A 3,824-nucleotide genomic window follows, 5' to 3' on the forward strand; every position below is an offset into this window, starting at 1 on the left:
CATGCAAATGCATGCATCATCCAAAGTTTTCAAAAATCAAATACTTTTCCTACTCAAATGTAATCTAGCATGCATTCAGCCCAATCGAACCGCACTTCATCTATTTCAACTCTGAAGTACTTGAGATTTGTAAACTGTAAAAACACATAAATAATATATTAGTAAACCAAGAAAAAAAATCATAGTTAAAAAAGCAGTAAGAGTACCAGGTAACAAGATGACTAATTGGATGCTTAAAAAGAGAAACGTTCATCAATTATCTCAACCACATCATACAGTGATAGATCTATCATTCATGGGAACTTAATATAATCCAAACCAGAAATTATTGGAATAATTGAACTGAATACTGAACTATAAGCCTTTTTTCACTAGAATTAGTGCTGATATGGATATTCTTACAAGATTTATAGTTTTGGTCATCAGCTAGAGGGGCTATATGTATTTTGTTCGAGTATAAACTTAGTTGTATTCCAAGATATTTAATTATGATGCCTAAATCACATTGGCTGATGACAAATCACCGACAGGGGCTAAATCACCTTGATTAAAAATTTAAAAGAATCCAACTACACAAACAACAATTTTAATCTTTTAAATTCAATTCATTAGTAGCCGACCCAAATGATATAACTGTTTATCACTAAGAGTACATGGAAAGTAAATAAATTCACTTTTAGTTTACAAATATTAAATTTACTTTTATCACTAAGAGTACATGGAAAGTAAATAAATTCCTTAGCAGCAATAAAATAAGTAACATCAATTCATTTATATGATTAGTGTATATATGCATCACGCATCTTTCTATATAGATGCCTTATTCTTTGACTTTGTAGTTCACTTTTTTTCTACAAAGTGATAGATGAATTATAAGAACATATATCAACTAGAGTTAAAAAATACCACCTTAAACAACTTACTATAAAGTTTTCAGACATCCGATTAATCACAAAACTACTCCAATCTTCAAGTAAAATGTAATGCTGAATCAACAATCTTGATGTCTAGTAAGTACGTGCTGAATCGCTCAAACTCATGGCAAATCTGCACAAATATAAATATGAATCAAAATTCTAGAACCACCAAAATCAACAGAAATCATTCTTTAAAAATAAAGTCAAACCTGGAAGGCCAATTCTCTTGTACGACACATCACAAGTGCAGCAACTTGGCTTGCTGTTGGCTCAATTTGCTGAAGAGTAGAAAGTACAAAAACCGCCGTTTTATCCATTCCAGACTTTGCTTGACAAAAACATCCATTCCCAGAATAGCTTGTAGAATACATTCATGTTGTACTGATGAAAAATGAGGAGCATCTCGAGTAGCAATCCTACAGACAATTGCATCAGACAATGAAGATATTGCCAATTCCTCTGGTGTTATCTTATAATGCTGCGACGAGAAAAATATAAATAATAAAACCAACTTACCAAACGGGAAGAATAAACGTGTACACTATAAGATGTGCCAAGAATCAAATGCATACCTTTAAAATGTGTGTAAGATTTGCTTTAGTCTCCAACTCTGCCAGATCAACCTCTTTTTCCCATTTATCAGCTCTGCCACATCTTTCATCTAGGTAAAATGAAAATGTTTCTAAAACTATGTTTAAACTGAGAATCTACGTTACGTGCAATACAAAATTGTGCTAAGCTTCTTAAGAGTCCATTTTTTGATTGTTAATTCAGCTAGAGAACTTCTCCAACTTCTTAAAAGTAGTTTTGCTTTTAAAGTTCTAAAGCTATATTTTAAGTTGGATCATTGGCTAGACTAAATACCTGAATTTTCCAACTTTACATAAGATCTAACAGCAGGTGGTTTTTGCATGAAACGAAAGTTTCCAAAATCTTATAATGATTGATTGCGCTAAAGAAAAACTAATGTTAATAAATAAAATATAAAAATCGAAACTCAGAATTCTAGTAGCACTCTTCTTTAAAAATAATGAAAAAAGAATTAACAGACAGCTAAGCGTTTCTACATAACTAAGAGAGCTATAGACTAAGATCAGTGTACCTCATCTTGAGATGCAGCAAATCGTGCTGCAAGAACATATGTTGTATCATCAGAAATACCACAACGCTTCAAGGATTCGGAAATCTAGAAAAAGACCGTTTTGAGGAATTGTTATATGGAGTTTGTAAACATCATACAAAAAAATGGAATATGACTTAATACATGTTTGGATCCTGAGTAGTTATAGATCAGTTCTGAATGAAGAGTTTGTGTAGTGAGTGATTCCCTTGATTTGGATAGAAGTGTCTTATGTGCAGCCGTTAAACAAGGGAAAACATCCTGTACCTGTAGTGACAATGTAAAGTAAAAGCTAGAAGGTACAATTTGGAAATCAAAAGATATCAGAAACACCACATTAAGAACACCGCCCAATTGCAGAGATACTGGGAAGTGTAAAGACTGCTACCAGGATGAAAACTTCATATACGTGAGCAATATTTTAGCACAAAGTTTTTTTTTTAAACAAGAGAAGCTCAATTAAAAAGGAGAAGAGGAAAACGAGCATACTAGCAATGCATTTAAAAGTGCTACTTCTGGTTCAAGTTTTCCTGTCTGCACATAATCAAGAAGTTGCCTGGCAATTAATAAGAAAAAATTGTTAACTAACCTTTAAACATAAAACATTTATTTGTAAGTTTCATACTCACTGTCTCAGAAACCCCAAAATGGAGTGTGTGTAAAGCAATCGAAGAAATGAAACTGGAACTCTCTGGAAAAAAAATACTTACAGCAACCGCGATGAGGAGATGAATCCTACTTCGTCCTCCTCCTCTTCCGCTTGGTGGTTCAGATGAAGATGGCGACGACGATGAGGACGCCGTGGAGCTTTCTATAGTAGCTTTTCACTGCTTCACCGGAAACCTTGGCAGCGACCGAATCCGGAGCTTTCTCTACCTCCTCTTCGTAGTCCAGGAGCTCCTCCTCGTAAACATTGTTATACTTGGCTTCCCCCATACTATATCGAATCAAGAGAAAAAAGATCAGGACAAGATAATATCAAAATATACAACGAAAACGCATCAATCGCACCAAAAAACTAAAAAGAAAACAAAAAGAATCACCTTGGCAGATGAAAACTGGAAAGTGGGGCTAGATAGAGTCTACAAGAGAAACAAATCAGGAGAAAAATAGAGGGGAAAGTTGGATAGAAAGTAGGACGACAAGGTTTTGAGAAAATATCCTAAATGGGCGAGATCTGAGGAGGCTAGGGTTTAGAGGATGAATGGGAGGACGGGATGAGAGGGGAAAGTTGGATAATAAAGGGTTGACGAAGCCAATCCAATGGTGGACTGGATGAGGGGCGAACGAGAGCAGCGTGATCTCAGCAGCCCGTGTGTTGATGCGATGTGGTTGGACGGAGAAGCAAGAGCGTCGTGTGTAGATCCTGATCGGGAGAGGAAGGGACATCGATCAAGGAAGGGGAAGAGGGAGATGAGGCTGAGAGAGATGGTTGGACAGTCAGCGGCGAGGAGGAAAGTGGTGGTGGCGTCGCGACGGTATACGGTAGACGGCTTGATATAGGTTTAGGTTTGGAGGGAAGAGTGAAGTGTTGTAAATTTCGGCTAAGTCTTGGTGGGAAAATTAAATTATTTTATTTTATCATAGACACTGGGTTTTAAAAACTGTTGTTAAAATCGGTGTCTATTAATGAAAAAAGGTGCTCATAAACATTGGCTAAAAAACCGATGTCTATGAGCGAAAATCTATGCTCATAGACACCGGTTTTTGGAAAAACCGATGTAAAATACTCAAAGACATCGATTTTTGCTTAAAACCACTGTTGTTCCACCGATGTCTATGAGGGT

The 3,824-nt window shown here is 35.9% G+C and overlaps 1 pseudogene; it reads right to left on the reverse strand.

Annotated features, from left to right (window-relative positions):
• Positions 1-377: 377 nt before the first annotated feature.
• On the reverse strand, positions 378-2,973 carry LOC121972869 (annotated as a pseudogene).
• Positions 2,974-3,824: the final 851 nt, after the last annotated feature.

Source organism: Zingiber officinale, chromosome 4A, assembly GCF_018446385.1.
Source record: "Zingiber officinale cultivar Zhangliang chromosome 4A, Zo_v1.1, whole genome shotgun sequence".
Classification (NCBI taxonomy): Eukaryota; Viridiplantae; Streptophyta; class Magnoliopsida; order Zingiberales; family Zingiberaceae; genus Zingiber; species Zingiber officinale.